The sequence below is a fragment of the Pseudorca crassidens genome, chromosome 19 (genome assembly GCF_039906515.1).
Source record: "Pseudorca crassidens isolate mPseCra1 chromosome 19, mPseCra1.hap1, whole genome shotgun sequence".
NCBI classification, from domain to species: domain Eukaryota; kingdom Metazoa; phylum Chordata; class Mammalia; order Artiodactyla; family Delphinidae; genus Pseudorca; species Pseudorca crassidens.
In genome coordinates, this window is record NC_090314.1 from 50,646,089 (window position 1) to 50,672,967 (window position 26,879).

The following is a 26,879-nucleotide window of genomic DNA, read 5'->3' on the forward strand; positions in this document are numbered from 1 at the left end:
GTGGCTCACGTGCTCCTTAGTTACAGCAGGCGGGCTCCTTACTTGTGGCATGTGAACTCTTAGTTGCAGCATGCACGTGGGATCTAGTTCCCTGACCAGGGATCAAACCCGGGCCCCCTGTACTGGGAGTGCAGTGTCTTATCCACTGCGCCACCAGGGAAGTCCCTGTGTCATATTTTAGATTGCACATATAAGTGATATCATATGCTATTTGTCTTTTTCTTCCTGACTTAACTTCACTTAGTAAGATAATCTCTAGGTCCATCCATGTTGCTACAAATGGCATTATTTCATTTTTTTTAAGTTTTTTTTTAATTGAAGTATAATTGTTTTACAATGTTGTATTAGTTTCTGAAGTGAATCAGCTGTATGTATACATATATACCCTCCCTCTTGGACCTCCTTCCCACCCCCCTATTTCATTCTTTCTTATGGCTGAGTAGTGTTCCATTGTACATAAGTACCACATCTTCTTTATCCATTCATCTGTCAATGGACATTTAGGTTGTTCCCATGTCTTGGCTATTGCAAATAGTGCTGCTATGAACATAGGGGTGCCTGTGTCTTTTTGAATTAGAGTTTTTGTCCAGATATATGCCCAGGAGTGGGATTGCTGGATCATATGGCAACTCTATTTTTAGTTTTTTAAGGAACCTCCATACTGTTCTCCATAGTGGCTGCACCAGTTTACATACCCACCAACAGTGTAGGAGGGTTCCCTTTCTGGAGCCCTGTCTTAAGTTCTTACTTAGAGCTCCTTGCTGCCCTGCCTTAATCCTACTTATCAAGACAAGTCCAGTCTCCGCACGCTGGGAGCCCCGATACCCTAGAATTGCTACTCAGAATGTAGTGCTCTTGTCAAGATGTCCAAATGTGGTACAATTTGGTGATCTCCAATAAATTGATGGTGTTAGCACACCAGACACACACACACAAACTTGATTTCAAGAACTTGCCGGTGGGCTAGGATCCAGTTTCCTTTCTATGGCTTGGAAACCAGATGGGACTAAAAATATTCATGTATTTATTCAGTCAATTGTCTTCATTCTTTCTTTGAGGGAATGAATTTCTAAGCCCAGAAATGTAGCTTTGAAGACCACAATAATCATTCATTGAAAATCCGCTCTATAGGTCAGTCCCTGTCCTAGACCCTATGAAAACACAAAGAAATACAACTCCTACCTCAGAGCTAGCTAGACTATTTACACTCCTTTTAAAGATCTAAGCGTTCTTTTCTCAATGAGGGCGGGAACAATGTCTGGCTTATTTGTGCTGTATATTGCATTAATTCATCCAGTAAATATTTACTGAACACCTACCATGTGCCAGGCCCCGATTCAGGCACTGCAAATACAACAATGAATGAAAACAAAGTATCTATTCTCAATCTAGATTCTAGTAAGAGAGATAGACAATAAATTAATGAAGAAAGAAACCCATAATATGTAAAGCAGTGGTAAATGCTTAGGAAAGATTAAGAAGGGTAAGGAGACAAAAGTGGTGGAAGATGTTATTTCGCAGAGGTTTGTCAGGGGAGAGTTCTCTGATGGGGAGAAGTTCAAGCAGAGACTTGATTAGGCTAGGAAGCAGGCTGTGTAGAGATCTGGAAGTAGAGGGAGCTGGAAGTACAAAACCCTCAAGGGAGGAACAACCAACAGTGTATGTTGGAGAACAACATATTGAGTGGAGTGAGCAAAGTTTGGGTGCAGTCGGAAAAGGGGGTTGGGGAGAGGGTGTGGCATTGCCATGCAGGGCCTTTTAGATAAGGACTTTGTGTAAGCTTTGTATAGAAATATAACACAGGTAGAGAAAAGTACACAAATTGTAAACGTACAACTCAATGAATTTTCACCAACTGGACTCACCCATTTAAACCACCTTCCCAACTGAACTTCAGAACACTGCCAGCAGCCCTGAAGCCTCTCTCATGCCTCCTTTGTCATTATCACCCCAAGGATAACCACGACTTCAACTTCTATTACCGTAGATTAATTTTGCCTATTTTTGAACTACATGCAAATGGAATCATACAGTATTACCCTTTGGTGTCTGACTTTGTTCATTTAATGTTATGTTCATGAGATTTGTCCATGTTGTTATGTATAGTCATGGTTTGTTTTTTTCGTTACTGTGTGGTATTGCACTGTGTGAATAAACTACCATTTCTCTCTCTATTCTACCACTGATCAACATTTGGATTGTTTCCAGTTTGAGGACTATGTCGAATAATACTGCTATGAGCACTCATTCTCGTTTGTGTCTTTTGGAACACGTGAGTATGCATTTCAGTTGAGTAGCTATCAGGGATGGGATCTGGGGGCATGGGTTTTTCTTTGGTAGACGCTACCAAACTGTCCTCAGATTTTGCTTTTTAATCTGAGTGAAAAGGGAAATCATTTGGAGGTTCAAAGTAGAGAAATCGCATAATCTGACCTACATCTTTAAAGGATCGCTTACTAGAAGTCTTTAAAGATTATATTTTTCAAAAGTTCAGCACATGAAATAAAACCCAAGCTAGCTGGAGCCAGCACTAAAAGCATGACTCCAAAGTTATATCTCTAGCCAGGACCTCTACTCTGAACCACAGACCCATGTCTGCATAGCCTACTCGACAACTCCACGTGGATGTCTAATAGGCATCTCAAACTTTCTATGGCCAAAACCAAATTCTTGATATTCTGCCCTGGACCATCTCCTCCTACAGGGGTCCCCGTCTTAATTAATAGCAGCTCCATTCTTCAATTTACTTGAGCTAAAAACATTGGTGTTATCTTTTTCTCCTTGTATTTTTTCATACCCCGTATCCTATCAGATCCTGTGAGCTCTATTTTCAGAATATTCTGGAACCACTGGTCACCATACCCCCTGCCCTACCTCTCTAGACCATCATTATCTCTCCCCTAGACTATTGCAGTGCCCATCTAAGTGGTCTCCTAGCTCCCTGTCACTCTTCTATTAAAATTCTCCCGTGGCATCCCATATCACAGAGTGACAACCAAAGTCCATACTACTACTCACAGGTTACAGCATGGTGTGGCTCCCTTTACCTCTCTGACTTTGACTCCTGTGCCTTTCCCCTCCTCACTCCATTGTAGCCACACTGGCCTTTCCCCTGTTCACCAAACAGCCCAGGCACACTTCCACCTCAGGGCCTTTGCACGTGCTACTGCCTCTGCCTAGAATGCTCTTGCCCCCCACTGCTCACTCCCTTGCCTCCTTCCAGTCTTTACTCAAAACTTCTTCTTCCAGCAAAGACTTCTCCAGCCCCCTTGTTGAACATTTCATACTTCCCTCTGTGCTCAGCATTTCATATTTGCTTTCCCAGCTTTGTTTTCTCCACTTAGCATTTATCACTCTTACATGCCATAATTTTTATATGTTTTATCTTGTTTATCAGCTGTCCCTGCCAGTGGATCATACCTAATTGCCATGAGGACATTGATTTTTATGTTTTGTTTACCTCCGTAGCCCAGCATCTAGAATAGGCTTGGCACATAGTAGGTACTAAATAAATATTTATTGTCTGAGTGAATGAATGGATGGAAAGGATCCTTGCCCCAGATCCTTTCTTGATTACCTGTGCCTGAGAAGCTGATGACAAATCAGAGGTGGTTTCTAAGCATCTCCAGTAAGTTGGAGTTGCCTATAGAAGCATTTTCCTTCTATACTCTCCCTTCCTGGCACGCAGGGACCTGGGAAAAGCGGAGATGCTGATCAATATCTCTGACTGGGAAGGAAGATGGGATTAGGTACTAGAAATTAGAGGAAGGATGTCTCCGCCCGTCTGCTTCCAGCAACAGAGGCTGCGATCTGCCTGGCAAGTTGCCTGCTCTCAGAAACAGGATGTGTCCAGAGAGGAAGTGACTGCAGACATGGTTGGGGGAGAAATGCCCTATGCCTGAGACAGAACACTTGAGGCTAGTCATTCTGGAGCCTTCCAAGGGTCCATTCCTGGGGGATGAGTAAATTCTGCTCCATGGTCTCATGGTGACTCACTGTATCTTGGGGAATGTGCAGCCCAACCCTAAGACAGGGCGAACAGGTGTTTCCTTCTTTGAGGTTCCCAGCTTGGGTGACTGATTGCTGAAGGGGAGAGAACGCTGATTCCAAGCCCACAGCCGGCTCTGGTGGGCTGTGAGATTAACCTGCTTCTGTGCCAGCGTCTTCCTGGGGATGATATGAGTGAGGAAATGAACACTTGGCGAGGCAGCACGTCTTGGTGCCGTGTCTGCCATCTGGGGGAGGAATAACTCAGGGGCAGAGAGAGGATCGAGAGTGGCTGTGTTAAGGCTCTATAGGAAATGTCAAAGGGAGTACCTTTCTAGCAAGTCATTTTACTAATCTTGATTTGAGGTCAGAGGTTAGACGGTCTAAAAGCCCATTGCCCACGGATCTCTAGGAAACCTGCTTTCTGTGCCTTTCCCCAGAGTGGGCAAGGAAGCAAGCTTGGCCTGAACGAGCCCAGGGCCCACGCTCAGGTGCCCGAGCAGAGGAATCTCCCAGCATTGCTGAGGTGGTCTAGCCTCAAGACCATGGAGGCTGTGGCCTGAAGTCTTATTTGGCAGCCAGAAGAGAGAAAAACAGTTCCTGCAGATTCTCCACAGTAGCTCTGCCCTGGTGGGCTCAAAAATTTGGACTCTGCATTTTGGCTAAAGGGCATTAATGTCATAAAACTGTACCAGGAAACTTTTGATGAAAATTAACTTGGCTGTTTAAGAAAAGAACCACAGGGCTTCCCTGGTGGCGCAGTGGTTGAGAATCTGCCTGCCAATGCAGGGGACACAGGTTCGAGCCCTGATCTGGGAAGATCCCACATGCCGCGGAGCAACTAGGCCCGTGAGCCACAACTACTGAGCCTGTGCGTCTGAAGCCTGTGCTCCGCAACAAGAGAGGCCGTGACAGTGAGAGGCCCGCGCACCGCGATGAAGAGTGGCCCCCGCTCACCGCAACTAGAGAAAGCCCTCGTACAGAAACGAAGACCCAACACAGCCAAAAATAAATAATAAATAAATAAATTTTAAAAAAAAAAAGAAAAGAACCACAAACACAGTGCCCGGCATAGAAATGGGCAGATGCATTAATTCAAGTTCCCAGAAGAACAGAAAAAGCAAGAAAACTCTCTCAACACTTGGCGTGACCACAGCAATCTCCAGACAAGCTCTGGGCCTTGTGTTTATGATGAAATGCAGTGAGCAGCTCAAAGCTTGGAAAGTTGTTATGAACATTATGAGTATTATAAGAAAAGCTGAGTTATTTTGTCTTCTTCCTCTCTGAAAACCAAAGCAAGAATCTTTAAGCTTGTCTTTGATAAGACGTTAAAGGTAGCAGGAGGTCTCATCCTGGCAGGCTTCTTCTAATACATTTATTTACAGAAAAGAGCTCATATGGTGCAAAGCATCTGCAACCTACTTTTTTTTGCTTAAGCAATTTGTCATGAGCATCTTTTTACATCAATATGTAAAAATCTACATTCTTCTATGTGCTTCCTGTAGACTGAGAAACAAAGGGATCTTTCTTGATGGAAGACATGGAATCATCTTGGGAATGGCCTGGAGGTGGGCCCCAAAGCAGGCATCCATTCTGCTAAATTCTCTTTTAAATGCTCCCACAGGAGGAGCTCCCCACCCCAGCCCTTGGTCACGTTTAGCAGAAACTGGTCCATCTTTTTTCTGAGCCCCCTCTTCTGTGTGACAGCCACAAAGGTGGGGACACCTCTAGGCTGTCTTGAGTTCTCCTCGCCTGTAATTTCCCCTCACCTTACTCCCATCTCATTTTTTTCCTTTCTAGAAGCTGGAGATGGAAGGCTAAGCAACCGATCTTTCCGGTAGCGTGAACAACCCTTCCAGTTTGCCTGAGAATGAGGGTTTTTCCCGGGACATGGGACTTTGAGTTTTAAAACCAGGAGAGTCCCAGGAAAACCAGGAGGGTTAGTCACCCTATTCCCAGAATCATGGGGGGTGAGGGGAGACATGGTCAAGTTTGACTAAGTTGCTAGAGATCCCCTTTTCACAGTTCTACCCAGGTCAGGTTGGAAGTTTCTGAAAGGCACGCTCTCTGAGATTCGACTGGGCCTGCTTAGGTCCCATGTCCACCCTGGAAACAGTCGCCAGGACAGGGGATGGACGCTTGGGAGGCAGAGGAGAACTAGCCACCAGGAAGGGGACCCGCTGGGGACGATGACCCCTTCCACTCAGCAGAGGCTTCACCGGGCTGAAACCAGCCACAACCTCTCCCCAGACTCTCTCACTTGGCCTCACGTGAAATGGCTTAATCTCACTGAGCCTCTGTTTCCTCATCTGAAAGTGAGAAGAGGATTAGAATGCAGTAACATACGTGTGGCCCTTAGCAATATCGAGAAATCTCTAGTGACATGTGGAGGGAGCTCCAAGGTGCTGGAGTGGAGGTCAGGGGATGGTTCAGTAGAAGGTCATGCTGTCACCTCCCACTCAGCCGGGCAGTTCCCCTTGTCCTCCCAGAGCCAGCCAGCCATTCACTCATCCTCCACTAAAGGCAGCAAGGTCAAGGGCCATTCAGACCCTCTGGGTCAGTTTGGTTAGGGGGCGGTTTGCACAAAGCTTTGCTTGTTAACTTTATTGGGCCCAGAAGGCACACATTATAGAACACAATGTTCATGCCAGTGTCTCCGACCGCAAACCCCAAGAGTCCAAATGTTGAAACATTCAGGAAGTCTAAAGGGTCCTCTCGTCTTCAGAGGCCCAGCCCAGCTCACAGGAATGGCATGCATCAAAAGGCAGGAAGTCCCTACAAGTCTGTCCCATCAAGCCACCAGACACTGGTCACCTTTCTGTGTCTGTACAAGAAGTCGAGTTCTCAGGGAAGGGTGAGGTGATCTGGGACCTTCGGGGCCAGGGTGGAACCCATGTCTGAGAAACGAGGCCACCACAGGAAGCGGGCTCCCCTCTGCCGATAGAGGGACTCAGAACTGGGCCTCAGCTCCCTCATGGGATAAGTGACATTTTGGTTCCTGTTTCCTTCCCTCTCTGTTTTTCTTCTTTTTTTTTTTCCTGCATACATTCTCCAAGGAAGTATCAAACATGTACTGCAACTCCCAGGAACAAGCCCCCAGAGAAATATGGAGAAGAGTGGGTGGCCTTCCTTCAAGATCTGATGTATCAAAGGCCCGGGACAGTCCTGGCCCAACACTCTCCACTGCCAGCCATGCCTCACCACTGACTTGGTGGCCCAGGGTGCCAGCTCCCTGTCCTGGACTTCCTCAGGGTTAAGAGGGAAGGTAAAGGAAAAGAAAGGGGATGGCTTGCACCGACGGGATGGCCTGGCGGGTCACAAAGTTGGGCTTGGTCACCATGGCACCGGGGGGATTTCTCTGCAGCCCATGGTCCGGTCCCGTGAAGAGAGAAAGAAAGAGAGAGAATCTCCTAGTGAGCTGAAGCAGCATCTTTGCAGAAGAAGGGAGAATAAATAACAGGTCAGCCAGGAAGACCTCCTGGCCTCCTGAAGGCATCTAAAGGTAAAACACACCAACTGGTCATAGGAGTCCTGCTTAAGGCAGAAGCAACCCAGAAAGTGAAAGTAAAGAAAGCACAGGAGATCAAGAACAGAATGGGAGGAAAAGAGGCAGAGAGGGAGACAAATCCCTAGGGAGAGAGGGCAGTGGCGTGCAGCTCCTATTGGCTAAAGCCCTGTCTAGGCCACTGAATGCTGCTAGAAGATTTAGTTATCACAGCATCTTACACATAAGAAAACCGAGCGAATTCCCTGGCCGTCCACTGTTTAGGGCTCAGCGCTTTCACTGCCAGGACCCGGGTTCAATCCCTTGTGGGGTAACTGAGATCCCACAAGCCATGCAGCACAGCCAAAAAAAAAGAAAAAAGAAAAACAACAACAACAACTGAGACCCATGAAGTTAAATTCTTCACCCTAGGACCACAGGCAGGTATTAGCTGAATCAGAATTTGAACCCAGGGCTGTCTGACTCCAAGATGCAGGCTTTTAATACAACTTTATCAGTAATTGCCTCAGAGCTGCCTGCTTTGGGTCCACACTTGGTCCATGGCTGCTTCTCATTGCTTATAATTTTTAAAATAATCACCATGTAAAAGAAAATTTTAAATCATAAGGTTAAGTCAATATATACTGAATGGTATATTAAATAGGAAATGGATTTGGCTGCTGTGACAGAGAATCAAAATAACAGTGGTTTAAAGAAGCTAAGTTTCACTACCTAACAGCATACACAAAAATAAACTCCAAATGGCTTAAAGACTTAAATGTAAGACCAGACACTATAAAACTTTTAGAGGAAAACATAGGAAAAACCCTCTTTGACATAAACCACAGCAAGATCTTTTTTGGCCCACCTCCTAGAGTAACAGAAATAAAAACAAAAATAAACAAATGGGACTTAATTAAACTTAAAAGCTTTGGCACAGCAAAGGAAACTATAAACAAGACAAAAAGACAACCCTCAGAATGGGAGAAAATATTTGCAAATGAAACAACAGACAAAAGATTAATCTCCAAAATATACAAACAGTTCATGGAGCTCAATACGAAAAAAACAAACAATCCAGTTAAAAAATGGGTGGAAGACCTAAATAGACATTTCACCAAGGAAGGCATACAGATGGCGAAGAGGCACATGGAAAGATACTCAACATCACTAATTATTAGAGAAATGCAAATCAAAACTACAATGAGATATCACCTCATGCAGGTCAGAATGGCCATTATCATAAAAGCTAGAAACAGTAAATGCTGGAAAGGGTGTGGTGAAAAGGGAACCCTCCTACACTGTTGGTGGGAATGTAAATTGATACAACCACTATGGAAAACAATATGGAGTTTCCTCAAAAAACTAAAAACAGAACTACCATATGACCCAGCAATCCTATTACTGGGCATATACCCTGAGAAAACCATAATTCAAAAAGAGACACGTACCACAATGTTCATTACAGCACTATTTACAACAGCCAGGACATGGAACCAACCTAAATGTCCATCGACAGATGAATGGATAAAGAAGATGTGGCACATATATACAATGGAATATTACTCAGCCATAAAAAGAAACAAAACTGAGTTATTTGTAGTGAGGTGGATGGACCCAGAGTCTGTCATACAGAGTGAAGTAAGTCAGAAAGAGAAAAACAAATACCGTATGCTAATGCATATACATGGAATCTAAAAAAAAAAAAAAAAAGGTACTGATGAGCCTAGTTGCAGGGCAGGAATAAAGAGGTAGGCATAGAGAATGGACTTGATGACACGGGGTGGGAGGGCGAAGCTGGGGAGAAATGAGAGTAGCATCGACATATATACACTACCGGATGTAAAATAGTTGGCTAATGGGAAGCAGCAGCATAGCACAGGGAGATCGGCTCGGTGCTTTGCGATGACCTAGAGGGGTGGGATAGGGAGGATGTAAGGGAGGCTCAAGGGGGAGGGGATATGGGGACATGTGTATGCATATGGCTGATTCGCTTTGTTGTGCAACAGAAACTAACACGGTATTGTGAAACAGTTATACTCCAATAAACATCTATTAAAAAAAAAAAAAGAAGTTATGTTTCTCTCTCTGTTAGCTGTCCTTAGCTGTTGGGGCCAGCCTCTTTCTGTCTTGTTGCTCCTCCAACCCAAAAGCATGGTTCAGGATGGCTCAACCCATGACATTCACACTCTAGCCAGAAGAAGCGGGTGAAAGGAAGAGGAAGGTACAACTTTCCTTTAAGGGCACAGCCTGGAAGTTGAACACATTATTTCTCCTTACATTTTACAGACTAGAACATGGTCATAATAACCACATCTAGGGGCAAACGGAGTAGAGGTGAGCCTGAGAGGGTGGTCCCCTCGGCCCTTCAGGCAATTAGGGGAGGTCGGCATGGTGGGTATCTCCAGCCACAAGCAGCCTGGTGGATTACCCCAGCACCCCAGGCAAAAGTCCAACTTTCTGTGTGTATCATGATGTGCAAATGTTGGGTTCCATTGACTTGCAAGGCTATAACTAGGTGGCATAGAGATCTGGAAAAGAACAGGAAATCATTTTTTAAAAAAAAGGAATAGGAAAATATTCTCCTGGTATTGTATGGTGGGGGATGGATATTAAGGACAAGAACATTAGGACAAACCCCCTTGACTCTCACAAAAAGAAGAATCACCAGTACAAGGACATTTCCCTCAAAACTAATTGCAACTGGGGAAACGATCCTTTAGTTGGCTAGAAAATAAAAACAGAGAATTAAAAATCCCAAACAATATAATTGCCGAGTGGAGTCATTAGGGAATAGAAAGTAAATTAAAATGATCAAGTAAGATTGATCTCAGGAATTCAAGAATTGCTAAACATCAGAATTATACATATGATAATAATAACAGTCTTGCTGGACATTTTGACCCTTCAAATCCACTCTTCACCCTTCCCCATCCTGTTTTATGTCCCTGGTATCTAAGGGCCACATCAGTGGGCTTCCTCACCCTGGTTTCTGATACGCTCAGCCAATGGGGGCACCAAGAGAACACCAGAGGAAGGGACCATGGTCGGGGTGCTCATTCCTCTAGCTGCCTGTCTGAGAGCTTGCCACCGGGCTGCTACATCCCTCGGCCAAAGGTCACAGCTCCTGTCAGGCAGCCCTCTCCATCTCTGGATTTCAGTCACCACTACTGCCCTTGCCCTTTCAGGACCAGGCATGGCAAAGCATTCCACTCTTCCTTGTTTTCCTCACCTTCCTTTCATTAAGCTCTCCTCATATTACCCAATTTGAATGGGCTACCTGTTTCCTGCTACTAATTGGTACCAGGGGTGGCCCGGTACCCAGGGCAGCCCCTCAAAATAGAATCCTGTGATGGATTGCTTATATAATTGAGGAGAGCGGCAATAACCTCCTTGTAGGAGCGGTGGGCACAGATGGGTCATGTGTCATCAATGGCGTTCGGTGGCATTATCATCACTCAACTTATTGGGGGTGGCATGGGATGAAGGGCAGGTAGAGGATAAGGCACTAGGATCTGGAAGGACTTGGGCACTTTTATACTATGGCAATAATGGTCATTATAAAGATTGTGGAGTCACTTGGCTTCTAGTGACATCACCAGAGAAAATATGTGGGGAAAAGGAAAAACTGAAAGCTGTGAACGTCGAACTGAGAATCCAATGGACAGTGAGAAAGGTTTGGTGGCAGCTTTGAAGGAGCCCTCATTTCCTGTCCTTGCAGACTGTATATGGCTGAAGACTGAACCCAGGACCTCACTCTACATAAAGCAGAAATGCAGCTCCAATTAAATGTTCAGAGAAGGGCACAGTGGGGAAGTGGTGGGACCCTGAGGCTTAGAATGGGGACATCTGAGTAGCTACAGAGAAGGGTGAGAAGTCTGAACTCTCAAACCCCCTTGAACTTCCCTTTTCATCTCAGGTAACCCTTCTCCTGTCTGGGGGACCAACTCACCCCTGCCTTCAGTGACTGTGTTTAGCATGGTTGCTTCACAAAATGGATGTCCAATCTCCTCATTCCTCCAGGACCAAAAGGAGTGTTAGATTCCCAACTCAGCCCAGCTGGCCTGCCCCAGAAGGAGACGGCCTACGCACGGAAAGAGCTGCACGACGTTGCCAATTCACAGGAAGAGTCCTGGGAGCATATATGCCTGGGGATGGATTCTAAGCACAGTAACCTAAGGAGGGTAAATAAAGGTTTGATTGGGTTGAATTCACGGACGTGGATGTAGCCAGGTTCGGGCATTGGAGTTTAGCATGAATAATCTCCTACAATGGCTAACTCAGACTGAATTTAATTGTGACCTAAAGTTAATGAGGTTGAGGTGCCGAAAATTCCCTGGCATGCTGACTGTAGAAGGAGTCTGAAAACTCAAAGAAATAGGGATGTTTAAATGAGTCAATTATATGTGACCTCTCAGCCAACCATATCTCCCTTCCTCTACCTCAAGGCCTGGAGGCTACTCCCTTTACCAAGACATTTACAGAAATGTGAGGGGGCGCCAGTCTCCTTCAGGAGCTCTGTGGTGACTGTCACTGTGGACTGGAGGTGAGGTCAAGGGTGCCACAGAGGAATAGGAGTCTTTGATCTCAATGAGAATAGCCAAATGCCAGAATGGTAGAGGCCAGGTGGGTGTTTGTCAGACACCACATGGCACAATTACCACTTAATAAACAACAGAGAGGAATAGTAATCAGACTACACTGACTTGTGGGGATCTATATTGATGGCCAATTGATCACAGGGTTCCTGGGAATTAAGTAGGTGAGCGGCCTCAGAAGATGCTACTTGACACATAAGGAGGAAAAATTCCAGGTCTGGTGGGTAGAAATCTAACTCAAGTTTCCCTGATAGTTGCCGTGGCCTCCTGTGCAGTTCCCAGAGCTACCATTTTCCAGATCCAGGTCCCACTGACTGAGACAGAGGCCAAGACCTTTTGAGACAAGGTCTGTAATGCAGTCACAGGTATATACTGTGAATATTTCCCCAAACCCCCCATAGAGGGCCCCAGGGCCAGTTACCATGGTGGCTGTGCACTAGGGGAAAAGATACACTGAGACTTTCTCGGAGTTCTTAGATATTGGCTCTGAATGGATGTCTCTGGAGACCCCAAAGACCACTGCAGTCTACTAGTCAGAATAAGAATTTACGGAGACCAGATGTAAACAGAATCCTGGCCCAGGTCCAGGGCCCTGTGGTTCTTTTCCTAGTCCCTGAGTGTATACAAGGAAGACACATACTTCATGTGGTAGGCAGAATAATGGTCCTCCCCCGCAAAGATGTGTACATCCTTATCTCCAGAACCTGTGAATATGTTACTTTACAGGGCAAAGGAGAATTAAGGGAGCGGATGGAATTAAGTTCGCTAATCAGATTTCCTTGAAATAGGGAGATTATCCTGGAGAATGTGGTCCCAATGTAATCACAAGTATCCTTAAATGTGGAGGAGAGAGGCGGAAGAGTCAGTGTCAGAGTGATGCAGAAAGATTTGACCAGCCATCTCCGGCTTTAAAAATGAAGAGGCCACAAGCCAAGGAATGCACACAGCCTCCAGGAGCTAAAAAAGGCAAGAAAATGGATCCTTCCCTAGACCCTTCAGAAAGGAATGGAGCCCTGTGGACACATTGATTTGAACTCATTGAGACCCATTTCAGACTTCTGACCTCCCAAACTGTGAGATAATCACTATGCGTTGTTTAAAGCCACAAAATTTGTGGCGATCTGTTACAGTGCCATACACTCAATAAAGGGCAGAATTCCCACATTGGTGCTCTGACCTGTGCAGTGAGGATATTATGGTAGGAATGTCCAGATAGAAGCTATGGAACTTCCCTCTTACCCAATGCCCCACCAGGATGGCAAATCAAAAACAGGACCACAGGCTTCCCTGGTGGCACAGTGGTAGAGAGTCCGCCTGCCAATGCAGGGGACGTGGGTTCGTGCCCTGGTCCGGGAGGATCCCACATGCCGCGGAGCGGCTGGGCCCGTGAGCCATGGCCGCTGAGCCTGCGCGTCCGGAGCCTGTGCTCTGCAACGGGAGAGGCCACAGCAGTGAGAGGCCTGCGTACTGCAAAAAAAACACAGGACCACACCCCAATATTCACTGCAGCACTATTTACGATAGCTAAGCCATGGAAGCAACCTAAATGTCCATAGACAGATGAATGGATAACGATGTGGTGTATATATATAATGGAATATTACTCAGCCATAAAAAAGAATGAACTTATGCCATTTGAAGCAACATGGATGGACCTAGAGGTTATCATACTTAGTGAAGTAAGTCAGACAGAGAAAGACAAATATCATATGATATCACTTGTATGTGGAATCTTTAAAAAAAAATACAAATGAACTTATTTCCAAAGCGAAAGAGACTCACAGACATAGGAAACAAACTTATGGTTACTAAAGGGGAAAGGGAGGTGGGGGGAGGGCTAAATTAGGAGGTCAGGATTAACACATACATACTACTATACAGAAAAAATATAACCTACTGTATAGCACAGGGAGCTATACCTGAATACATATATGTATGTATGTATAACTGAACTGCTGTGCTATACACTTGAAAACTAACATGACATTGTAAATCAACTATACTTCAATTAAAAACAAAACAGGACTTCCCTGGTGGCACAGTGGTTAAGAATCCACCTGCCAATACAGGGGACACGGGTTCGAGCCCTGGTCTGGGAAGATCCCACATGCCACGGAGCAACTAAGCCCGTGAGCCACAACTAGTGAGCCTGCGCTCTAGAGCCAGCAAGCCACAACTACTGAGCCCACGTGCCACAACTACTGAAGTCTGCGTGCCTAGAGCCCGTGCTCCACAACAAGAGAAGCCACCGCAGTGAGAAGCCCGCACACTGCAATGAAGAGTAGCCCCCGCTCAACGCAACTAGAGAAAGCCCGCGCGCAGCAATGAAGACCCAGTGCAGTCAAAAATAAATAAATAAATAAACAGAAAAAACAAAACAGGGAGTTCCTGGCGGGCCAGTGGTTAGGACTCGGCGCTTTCACTGCCATGGGCCCAGGTTCAATCCCTGGTCAGGGAACTAAGATCCCGCAAGCTGTGTGGTACGGCCAAACAAAAAACAAACAAACAAAAAACCAAAAACCAAACCAAGGCCAAACCCCTAGGGAAACTGCAGTAATTAGTGCCTCCATCAAAGACCTGAAATATGCAAGGACAGGCCCTATAACACCCCTGTCTGAATATGTAAGTCCCAAGTGGTTATGGAGAATGTCAGGAGATTTACCCAATGTAATCAGGTGCCAGCTGTGCCAATTACAGCTACAACTCTAGGCACTTAATACATAGCTACTCACCAGAAAAACACTTTTGCCCTATGCCCAGCAGGAAAGAAAATCCCAAGGAGGTACCAATACAGATGATCTTTACTGTTTTGCCTCAGGGCTCCCTTAGCTCTCCTTTCTCCCTCATATTCTAGTCCAGAAAGCGTCGATAATCTTGCTAGCCCACAGACATCACGTTGGTTCATTACAATGATGAGCTGCAAGCAGTAATCACCTTAGATATCTTAGCAAACCAACACATTCCAGAGGGTAGAAGATAAACCGCATAGCCTTTCAAAGCCTACCATGTTGTGAAGTTTTTAGGGTCCAGCGGTCTGGGGCATGTGAGAACACCCCTTCTAAAATAAAAGATAAGTTTTTGCACTTTGCATTGTTCACCATGAGGGAAAAGGTGCAACCCTGGTAGACCTCTGAATTTCAGAGATGGCATATATCACGTTTGGACATGCCACTCTGGGTGACCTGAAGTCTGCCAGTGTTGGTGGGGCGTAGAGTGAGAAAGAGCTCTCTAGCAATCCAGGCTACAGTGCAGACTGCCCTGCCTTTGGGCCTTATGACTCAGCACACCTAATGAAACTGGAAGAGCGTCTGGCCAACAGAGATACTCTCTGGCGCACTGACAAGCCCCAACAGGAGAGGGACAGATTGGAGAAAGGTCATGTCTTCTTCTACCAGTAACTATTCTCCATTTGAAAAGCAGCTCCTGGTTTGCTTCTGGGCCCAGGTAGAGCGTCAACACCGGATCACAGGCCACCAAGTCACATGCACGGCAGCATTCCACTATAAAATGCAGTTGGTATACCTGGATCCAGGCCTGAGAGAATCCAGAAAGCACAAGTGTTCAAATGAGCGGGTGACAAGGTGTTCCCGCTGCTTTGTCATCTTTCCCTCAATCCTATACCTAGGGACTCAAGGCAGTTTCCTTATGACCAGTTAAAAGAGGAGGAAGAAGAACCAGTAGGCCTGGTTTCTGGCTGAGTTCATACTGTCCACTGGCATCAGCTGAAGTAGATGACAACTACATCCCACTCAGGCATAGCCCTGAACAACAGTGGTGAAGGAAAATCTTCCCACTGGGCAGAACTTCAGACCAAACAACTGGTTTGTCCCCTTTGTATGGAATGAAAGGTGGCCTGTGATATGGATCCACACTGACAGACTGCCAGTGGCTAATGGGTTGGCTGACTGGTCAGGGGCTTAGAAAGTACAAGACTGGAAAGTTGGTGACAAGAAGTTTCTAGAGAATAAACCCACATACCTACAGTCAATTAATCTTTGACAAAGAAGGCAAGAATATACAATGGAGAAAAGACAGTCTCTCCAGCAAGTGGTGTTGGGAAAGCTGGACAGCCACATGGAAATCAGTGAAGTTAGAATACTCCCTCACATAGGCAAAACATTCTCTGACATAAATCGTACCAATGGTTTTCTAAGTCTCCCAAGGCAATAGAAATAAAAGCAAAACTAAACAAACTGGACCTAATCAAATGTATAAGCTTTTGCACAGCAAAGGAAACCATAAACAAAATGAAAAGACAACCTATAGAATGGGAGAAAATATTTGCAAACGATGCAACTGACCAGGGTTTAATTTCTAAAATATACAAACAGCTCATACAACTCAATAACAAAACAAGAGAACTATATCCAATCTCCTGGGATAAACCATAATGGAAAAGAAAGAATGTCTCTATGTATATAACTGAGTCACTTTACTGTACAGCAGAGATTGGCACAGCATTGTAAATCAACTCTATTTCAATAAAAAAAAAGTTAAAAGACAAAAAAAAGCAAAAAAAACACCAAACAACCCAATCAAAAAAATGGGCAGAAAACCAAAATAGACATTTCTCCAAAGAAGACATACAGATGGCCAATAAGCACATGAAAAGATGCTCAACATCACTAACTATTAGAGAAATGCAAACCACAATGAGATATCACCTCACACCAGTCAGAATGGCCATCATTAAAAAAGCCTAAAAATAACAAATGCTGAAGAGGGTGTGGAGAAAGGGAACCCTCCTAGGGACTTCCCTGGTGGTCCAGTGGTTAAGAATCTGCCTTCCAATGCAGGGGATGCGGGTTCAACCCCAGGTGGGGGAACTAAGATCTCAAGTGCCGCAGTGCAACTAAGCCCATGCGCCACAACTAGAGAGAAGTCTGCGTGCCGCAATGAAGATCCCATGTGCTGCAACTAAGACCCAATGCAGACAAATAAATAATTTTTTTTAAAAAAGGGAACCCTCCTACACTGTTGGTGGAAATGTAAATTGGTGCAGCCACTATGGAAAACAGTATGGAGGTTCCTTAAAAAACCAAAAATAGGGCTTCCCTGGTGGCGCAGTGGTTGAGAGTCCACCTGCCAATGCAGGGAACGCGGGTTCGTGCCCCGGTCCAGGAAAATCCCACATGCTGCGGAGCAGCTGGGCCCGTGAGCCATGGCCGCTGAGCCTGTGCATCCGGAGCCTATGCTCCACAACGGGAGAGGCCACAACAGTGAGAGGCCCGCGTACCACAAAAAAAAAAAAAAAATAGGGACTTCCCTGGTGGTCCAGTGGTTAAAACTCTGTGCTTCCACGACAGGGGCCGTGGGTTCGATCCCCAGTTGGGGAGCTAAGATCCCACATGGCTCGAGGCCAAAAAACCAAAACATAAAACAGAATATTGTGACAAATTCAATAAAGACTTTAAAAATTGTCCACATCAAAAGAAAAAAAATTTTTTTAAGTTTCTGTGGGAGACCTATGAGGATGGACCCTTTGGAATGGGCCCAGGATGTGAAAATATTTATGCCCCACATATATGCTTAATAAGAGCCACATATATGCCCATAAATGAGGTGGATAGGAGGATCCACCCTGTGGATGTCATTTGGGCTCTTTTTCCTTTCACCCCAGTGCTTCCTCAATGCCCATGGCCAAAGTGGCCATGGCAGCCAGAATGGAATCTATGCCTGGACTCAGCAACAAAGACTTCCCCTTACCCAAGCTAATTGGACTACTGCTACTGCTAAGGGCCCTTTCTGCAAACAGAGGTCAACACTAATCTCTCAATATGGCATCCTTCCCAGGGTGGAGAGACCAGCCAGCCACCTCGTAACATGTGGACTCCTTCCATCATGGGCAGGGCTGTGTCTTATCCTCACAGGAACGGATGTATATTCCAGGTTCAGATTATCTTCCCTGCTTGCAGTGCTTCTGCCAATATCATAATCTGAGGATTTACAGAATAGCTTGTCCATCACTGTATACTCCACAAGATGTCATCTCCAAACACTTTTAATGCAAAAGAAGTACAGCAATGGGCTCACATCCACAGAATTCACTGGTCTTAACACATGTCCCACCACCCAGAAGCAGCTGGTTTGGAAAAGAGAAGAATGCACTACTGAAGCCTCAGTTACAGGATCAGCTAGGAGATGGCACCCTGTGGGGTAGGTGTGTTGGCCTACTAGGTGTGACTTTATGTTTTAAAAAGCTGCCAGTACTTGGAGTTGTCTTCTTCAAAACCAGAAAGCACAGGTCTAGGAAACAGGAGTCGCACAGGAATGGCCACTCTCACTCTTATACCTAATGATGCACTTGAAGAAGTCTTGCTTTACCTCCCTTTGGCCTTGGATTTGGGGGTTGGAAGGTTCTAGTGCCTGAGGTGGGGACTGTTTCCACTAGGTAATTGTTCCGCCACACTCATGGTTCTAAGGAATTGGAAGCTTAAACTTCTCCCTGGCCATTTGGGGATCTTCATGCTACTAAGCCAGCAGGCAGAGAAGGAGATCCCTCTACTGGGTGGGGTGATTGATTCTGGTTTCAAGGGAAATTTTGATTTCTGCTGCAAAATGGAGGAAAAGAAGGATCATGTCTGGAACCCAGGAGATTCACTGAGGTGTCCCCTAGTTCTTCCTTTCTCGGGGATACCGATCAATGAAATACTGTGGTGCCCAATAAAGACCAAACCACCAAGGTCTCATCAAGCAAAGACGCTGTCCAGTGGAGCTGGTAGAAGGTGAGGGGACAGTAGAGTTAGTGGTAGAAGCTGGTGGCTCTGGGAGCAACTTGGGCCTCATGACCTGTTACAGAGGCTGGGGCTGTCACCTCTTTTTTCTATCCTTTAGCTTATATGAAGAAAAGCTGAAGTTTCAGCTGAGAGTGGTAGTAGGGCCAAATTGACATCACTATGCAATGACATAATATTAATGAGACTCAATGGGCCCTCTTTACCAAAGACACTCATTTCTCAATGGATGAAGGAAGAGTGTCTGCTGACAGGCAAAATTGCAGACTGGGATGGTATCTTCCGTTTGCCCTCTCCTCCAGATTCACTTTCCATCCTCCTCTGTGCCCTGCTCTGTGCCATAGGAGGATGCCCTGTGTGAACTACAATGATGGGGCCCCTCACCTCTGGTAACCACTCATGTTTGACCAAAGGGAGTGCTCACAAGAGATAGGAGAGTGGGTTTAGAAGACCCATTCCCTTTTCTCCCTCCCTGAAGGGTCACTGTAGATTGGCTACATCCCTTGACCAAATGCCCTGCCAAATGAGCAGTCAAGGGGCCCAACCCACACAGCCTTCTCTACATCTATATCCCAGTAACTGCCCTTCTTCTTACCTCTCCGGGTCTAAAGGTGGTAAAGGCTGCCCAATGTTCCTAATCCTGGCGACCTCTACAACTGCCCCACACCGTAATGGTTAATTTTATGCATCAACTTGACTGGACTTAGAGATGCCCGGACAGCTGCTAAAACATTATTTCTGGGTGCACCTGTGAGGGTGTTTCTGAAAGAGGTTAGCATTTGAATCAGTAAACTGAGTAAAGAAGGTTGTCTTCACCAATGTGGATGACCACCATCCAATCCACTGAAAGCTCGAATAGAACAAAAAGGCAGAGGAAAGGCCAATTTGCTCTCTCTGTTGAGCTGGAACATCCATCTTCTCCCACCCTCAGACATTGGCATTCCTGGTTCTCAGGCCTTTGGACTTGGACTGGGACTTACACCATTGGCTCCCCTGGTTCTCAGGCTTTGGGGTCTCAACTGGAACTTATTCCACTAGCTTTTCTGGGCTTCCAGCTTGCGGATGGCAGATTGTGGAACTTCTCAGTCTCCATAATGCATGAGCCAATCCCTCATAATAAATCCCTTTCTATACATCTATATCTATGTCTGTATCTCCTATTGGTTCTGTTTCTCTGGAGAACCCTGACTGATACACACACCTATGTAAATAATCCCTTTATTAAACTCGCCTCTAATTTCGAGTGGGATCCTAACCAATATAATAGCTTATATAGCTTAAATAGCATTTTATATGCCAAGTATTGGTAATAAGATCTTTACATACATCAACTCATTTAATCCTCCCTAGAACCCCATGAAGTAGCTACTGTTGTTATCCATAATTTACAGATGGGAAACTAAAGGACAGAAAAGTGAAGTAACTTATTCAAGGTCACACAGCTACTGACCTAATGCAAGTTGGTTCCAGAATCTATGCTCGTAACAACTGCACTAATCTGTGTCCCTTAATGACCAAGCTAGCTAGTGGGGACTTGAGTGTTGATAATTATAGTGGGCATTTCTCATTCTTTTTGGCCACCCAGCATCTGAACCCTCTTCCCATGTATCTAGGGTACGAGCATATGACCAAGGCTCAGCCATTCAAACACATCCAGCCCAGAGTTGCATGGGCCATGAGTAACTCCATCTCTAGTGACACAGGATAGAGTTCTTGGCTTAACTGTGGCAGTCCTGCTGGTGGATTCACCACCATTTAGTGCTTGAGGTGTCAGCAATGTATCTAGAACTCAAAGGACTGGTCCTAAAATTCTGAGAGAGGCCACTCTCCTCCTCAAGAACTGTTTTTCAGGCTTCCCTGGTGGCGCAGTGGTTGAGAGTCGGCCTGCCGGTGCAGCGGACGCGGGCTCGTGCCCCGGTCCGGGAGGATCCCACGTGCCGCGGAGCGGCTGGGCCCGTGAGCCATGGCCGCTGAGCCTGCGCGTCCGGAGCCTGTGCTCCGCAACGGGAGAGGCCACAACAGTGAGAGGCCAGCATACCGCAAAAAAAAAAAAAAAATTGTTTTTCTGCCTAAATCAGCTAGAGTTGATTCTTGCATCCTACAACCAGGAACTCTGATTGGTGCTCTTGTTTGTTCTCTATTTCTCTATGTTTGATGTATTTCATAATAAAGAAAATGAATGTAATCTACTATATTAATAGATTAAGGAAGAAAATGATCATCTCAATAAAAGCAGAAAAAGCATTCAATAGCATTCAACATTTGTAAATAATAATAAACTCATAGGAAGCCAGACTAGCTGCCAAGTTCCTCAACCTGATGAAGTTTTCTATCAATGTGTTTAGGAAAAATAACGAAAATGCAGAAAGCCTTCTCTCTGAGACCAGAAAAAGAAAATGAAAGCCCATTGTCAGTAATTCTCTTTAACATTGTATTGGAAGGACTAGGCAATGCAACAAAGATAAGAAAAAGAAATTAAGAAGGAAGATACAAACAGCATTTATTTGCAGAAGATAATAATAACTACATAGGAAACTCCAAGAGAATCTTTGGACAAAATACTAGACTTAAAAGAGTTGGGAATGGTGTCTGGATATAATATCAGAATACAAAAACCTGACAGCGTTCTTAGACAATGGAATAATCAATTAGAAAAAAAAATCCCTTGTACAATAACAACATAAGCTCTAGGATGCTTAAGAATAAATCTATCAAAATATGTTCAAAACCTCTATGGAGAAATCACCTACCATTATTGAAGGGCATAAGAATAAGACCTATATCCACAAACAGAGAAATATAACCTGTTCACAGATGGCTCAATATTGTAAAGATGTCATTTTCCCCAAAAATTAATCTATACTTTATAATCTATAATGAAACTTCAGTAAAAATCTAAATAGTTTTTTCTTATTGAATTGATAAAAATTTTTAAAAGGCTAAGAAATAGCTGAAGAAGAACAATGTAGTGAGACTTGCCCTTCCAAATGCTGTAATAATAGTATAATAAAGACAGAGTGGTATTCATGCAGGGAAAAACAAAGAGACCAATGGAACAGAATAGAGAGCCCAGAAACTAACCTATATCATATAAAAACAATATATGGCAGAGGGGACATTACAAATCAGTGAAAATAAGATGACTATATCATTTAAAAGTGGTGCTGGAAGAATTAGTTATACGAATGGGAGAAAATAGTTAGATCCTTACTTCACAGAATACACAAAAATAAATTCTGGATGGATTGGAGACCTAAATGCTGAAGCAAAACTTTAAAACTTTCAGAAAAAAATATAGAGAATAGTCTTTATAGCATTGGGTAGAAGAAGATTTCTTAAATAAGACACAAACAGGATAAACTATAAAATTGGCAAAAATAAACACTTCTGTACCAAAAGAAAGAAAATAAGAAAGAAAGGAAAATAAAAGGCCATAATCACAGCGAAAATAAAGACACAGACTTTAGGATTCATTTTCAGAAGAAATAAAGAACTCCTATCAAAGCAAGAAGAAAATGGCAAAAAGCCAAGTGGAAAAATGGACAAAGTATTTTAAAGGAAACTCAGAAATGGTCAAGAGTGTGAGGGAAGATTTCCTAAACTCATTAACAGGAAAATGGAAATTAAAATCACCCTGAGAGACCACTTTACATCCTTCAGATTGGCAAGAATTTAAAAGACTGACAATGTCAAGCGTTAGCCAAGATGTGCACAAATAGGAACTCACATGCACAGCTGGCAGAAGTGTAAATTGGTACAACCACTTTGAATAAAATGTTGGCCACAGCTAGTGAAAATCAATGGTGAACAAATCCTTCAATCAATCAATTTTCTTCTGGGTTTACACCATAAGCAAGCTCTCACTCACTTACCCAAAGAGGGAGAAACAAGAATGTCCACTGCAACTCTGTAATAGCAAAAACACTGCAAACAACTCAAGTATCCATCAAAAAATACTGGATAAGTAAATTGCAGTAGGATTGTACATGCACAAATACCACGCAGAAGCTTAAAAAAAAACTAGAGCTACATATATCATCATGGATAAATTTCAGAAGCATAAATTTGAAAGCATGCTGAAATGGGGACTTCCCTGGTAGCGTAGTGGTTAGGAATCTGCCTGCCAATGCAGGGGACACAGGTTCGAACCCTGGTCCAGGAAGATCCCACATGCTGTGGAGCAGCTAAGCCTGTGCTTCACACCTGCTGAGCCTGCGTTCTAGAGCCCGTGAGCCACAACTACTGAGCACACATGCCACAACTACTGTGTGAAGCCCACACGCCTAAAGCCCATGCTCCACAACAAGAGAAGCCACCGCAATGAGAAGCCTGTGCACTGCAACGAAGAGTAGCCCCCGCTCATCACAACTAGAGAAAGCCTGCATGCAGCAGCGAAGACCCAATGCAGCCAAAATATAAATGAATAAATAAGTAAATTGAAACATGCAGAAGTATAATATATACATGATATAATTTAAATAGAGTTAATAAATAGCCCAAACAACAATTCTATATATTATTTGTGGTTGCTATATATGTTGTAGAATTATGAAGACATCATAGAAATTCAGGAGAGTAGTTACCTCTGGAGAAGGGAGGAAAGGAAACAAGATTGGTTAGAGTTACACTTCAGGACTAATGGTAGCAAACTCCTTTCCTTAAAAATAAAATTAAAAATTGGAAGCAAATATAGCAAAATGTTAAAAGTTACTCAAATAGATAGTAGGTGCAGAGGATACTATATTAAACTCTGAACTTTTGCTTAAAGTGTTTAACAGTTTTTTTACATGGAGCCCTTTTTTGCAGAAATTGACAAGCTGACCCTAAGATTCATATAGAAATGGAAGGGACACAGAATAACCAAAATAATCTCAAAAAAAAAAAAAAAAGAACAAAGTTGGAGGACTCACACCTTCCAATTCCAAAACTTACTACAAATCTACAGTAATCAAGGCAGTGCCCTACTGGCATAAAGATAGACATACAGATCAAAGGAACAGAATTGAGAGTCCAGAAATAAACCCTTACATTTACGGTCCATTGACTTTCAACAAGGGTCCCCAGATAATTCAGTGGGGAAAGATTAATCTTTTCTATAAATGGTGTTGGGACAACTGGATATCCACATGCAAAAGAATGAAGTTGGACCCCCTACCTCACACCACATATAAAATTTAACTCAAAATGGATCGAAGACCTAATTGTAAGAGCTAAGGCAGTAAAACTCTTAGGAGAAAACATAGCCATAAATCTTTGTGACTTTTGATAGATAATGATTTCTGAGATATGACACCAAAAGCACAGCAATAAAATTAAAAATAGATAAATGGTACTTCGTTATAATTTCAAACTTTTGTGTTTCAAAGGACACTATCAAGAAAGTGAAAAGACAACCTACAGAATGAGAGAAAATATTAGCAAATCATATATCTGATAAAGGCCTAGTGTGCAAAATATACTAAGAACCCTTACAACTCAACAATAAAATGATAAATAATCCAATTAGAAAGTGGGTGAAGGATCTGAATAGACATTTCTCCAAAGAAGATATACCAGTGGCCAATAAGCACATGAAAATACACACAACATCAATAGTCATTAGGGAAATGCAAATCAAAACCACAATGAGATACCATTTCACATCCACTAGATTGTTATAGTCAAATAGATGGATAATAAGAAGTGTTGGTGAGGATGTGGAAAAACTGGAACCCTCATACATTGCTAGTGAGAATGGAAAACCTTTGACAGTTCCTCAAAATATTAAACGTAGAGTTGCCCTATAACCCAGCAATTCCACTTCTAGCTATATACCCAAGAGAACTGAAAACATATGTCTGCATAAAAACTTGTACACAATGTTCATAGCAGCATTATTCATAATAGCCCCAAAATGGAAATAACCCAAATGTCCACCGACTGATGAATGGATAAACAAAATGTGAAAAGTCCATACAACAGGAATATTATTTGGCAATAAAAATAAATGAGGAACTTATATCTCAACAAAGCTGTTGAAAATTTTTTTAAATGTTAAAGCTCAAGAAATAAATAAATAAATGAGGAACCGATATACGCTACAACATGGATGAACCTGGAAAGCATTATGCTCAGTGAAAGAAGCCAGACATAAAAGTCCACATATTGTATGATCCCATTTGTATGAAATGTGCAGAAGAGGCAAATCCAGAGACACAGAAAGCAGATGAGTGGTTGCTTATAGCTGGGAGGAGGGGTAAACGGGGAGTGACTGCTAATAGGTACGGGGTTTCTTTGGGGAGTGAAGAAATATCCTGAAATTAGATAGTGGTGATGGTTGTATAACTCTGTGAATAGACTAAAAGTACTGAATCATACACTTCAAAAGGGTCAATTTTATGGTAAATGAATTATACTTTGATTAAAAAAAAATGCATTGCAGATCCTACATTGGAGTTTGTAAACCACTCTTTCCCTGCCCCGCTTCTCCCCCGGAGAAGGCTCAGGACAGCATACAGGTATATGACTTAGAGGTTGCTCAGAAGCCTGTCCTCCCTGGGAGACCATGAGGAAATGAAGCTGGAGCCCTGTGTCAGAAGTCCAGTCTTACAGGCTGCTCTGTGGCTTCAAGAGTGTTTGCCAATTTATCCTATAGACAAGCAAAACACACACTCGATTGCTGGAAACAAATGAGCTCTGCAGTGCATGTGATGGCTTAAAAAGTTGCTCCATATTTAAGACGGCATCATTGCCTTGAATGTACATGCGAGACTGCTCTAGTCACATCATGATAATTGGTTGTGGTCTCTCAACGCGCAATCACTTTCACTCATTTCATGAGCAGATCTGAATACAGTTGCATTTCAAATAAACTATTTGTAAATAAAAATATGCATATTTCATATGTGTGTGTATTCATTCACTTATCCATCCATCTAACAAATAGACGTACCTAACAAAGGAGCACCTATTACTTGCCAGGCACTGTTCTAGGCACTGGGGAGACGAGATGAACAGAGGAGAAAACGCTCCGACTCTAATGGAGATTACGTTCTAGCTGGGGAGACCGAAAATGAACATAGATCATATAAAGCAGGTGGTGATAAATACTATACTGTCAGCGAGAGCAGGTTGAGGGGATCAAGTATCTGGATAGCAGATAGGACGTTCATGGTTGGCTTCTCTGACAGGGTGATGCTGAGCAGAGATCTGGGTGAGAGGCAGGGGGAGCAATGACAAACTTTGCATACACCAAAAAGCACACATGTCCCGACGTGGAAGCAAGCTTGGTGAGTCTGAATCACAGAAAGGAGGCTAGAATGGCTGGAACGGAGTGAACAAGAGAGAGAGGTGGTAGAAGATGCCGCTGGGGAAGATGCTAGGTTCCACCTATGCCTAGATGTCACCATCCAGACTTGGCATAAATACAAGGTGACATGGGAGGTCCAGGGAGGGTTGCAGGCAGGGAAGCCATATGTTCTGCTTTGTATTAAGAGGCTGGCCCACTGTGACTCTGTGCAGAGGATGGAGTGTAGGGGGGCAGGAATGGAGGCAGAGAAGCACAGCTTTCCATGTACAAGCAGAGATAAAGGTCAGATGGATACATGGCCAACTCTCAGAGCAGTTAACCTCCAAGTCACATTGAACTTCCTATTCTTTGATATAGTTTGGATTTGTTATAATGGGTATGCATTAATTTGGGTGTTAGAATACAGACATTTTAAAAGGTAACCTCTCATCTGGAACCCTCGTGCATTGCTGATGGGGAAATTAAATGATGCAGCCACTGTGGAAAACAGTATGGTGGTTCTGCAAAATGTTAAGCATAGGGACTTCCCCGGAGGTCCAGTGGTCAGGACTCTGTGCTTCCAATACATGGGGCACAGGTTCGATCCCTAGTCAGGGAACTAAGACCGCACATGCCGCGTGGCCAAAAAAAAGTTAAGTATAGAATTACCGTATGATCTAGCAATTCCGTTGCTAGGTATATACCCCAGAGAACTGAAAGCAGGGACTCAGATACTTGTAAGTTAATGATCACAGCAGCATTATTCACAATAGTCCAAAAGTAGAAACAACCCAAATGTTTATCAACAC

At 43.9% G+C, this 26,879-nt stretch overlaps 1 long non-coding RNA gene across 1 annotated transcript in view; it reads right to left on the minus strand.

The window, feature by feature from the left end:
• Positions 1-3,577: 3,577 nt before the first annotated feature.
• Positions 3,578-26,879, minus strand: part of LOC137212090 (uncharacterized) — a 46,810-nt gene continuing 23,508 nt past the window's right edge. Inside the window, exon 3 of the long non-coding RNA XR_010937355.1 lies at positions 3,578-3,692. This is a non-coding gene — a long non-coding RNA (uncharacterized lncRNA). The remainder of the gene's footprint in view (positions 3,693-26,879) is intronic.